At 26.8% G+C, this 503-nt stretch overlaps 1 protein-coding gene across 1 annotated transcript in view; it reads left to right on the top strand.

Moving 5' to 3' along the window:
* LOC119586846 overlaps nt 1-503 on the top strand; it is a gene marked incomplete at its 5' end in the record, with an annotated part of 53513 nt that overhangs the window by 16733 nt on the left and 36277 nt on the right.

Here is a 503-nt window from a genome sequence, read left to right as displayed (position 1 = left end):
CAGTTAAGATAAAATGTACGAAGCAGATGTGAAGACACAAACGTCAACACGGAAGAGAAATTTAGACTTAGTAAAGTAACGGAATTGAACAATAACCAAAAAAAATGTGAGAAAAATGAATATAACATCCTGCCGTCACATAAAAAGATAGATAAAAAGGATAATGACAATGATAAATAGATAAACAAGTAAAATAAAATAAATAATTAATAATCACGATATTTAATTGATGACCGACAGGAAGTGCGATATAATATACATGTATTGTAATAAACTTTATTTCATTTTACAAATTCGCTTTTTTAACGCATTTTAAGGCATTGGAAATACAACAATAAGGAGGAAAGAAATACGTAGAATAAAGGAGTATATACATGTTTTCAAAACAAAAAGGACATAAAAAAATGAAAGACAGACAAGTAAAACAACCAAAAAAAAGTATAAACAAATGGCACAAAAAAATGTAAGTAAAACGGCAAAAACAAAGATATAAAAATAGCCTA

Source organism: Penaeus monodon, chromosome 22 (assembly GCF_015228065.2).
Source record: "Penaeus monodon isolate SGIC_2016 chromosome 22, NSTDA_Pmon_1, whole genome shotgun sequence".
In the NCBI taxonomy this organism is placed as follows: Eukaryota; Metazoa; Arthropoda; class Malacostraca; order Decapoda; family Penaeidae; genus Penaeus; species Penaeus monodon.
The sequence above is the reverse complement of the archived record's forward strand: the minus strand, read 5'-3'. Positions and strand labels throughout refer to the sequence as shown.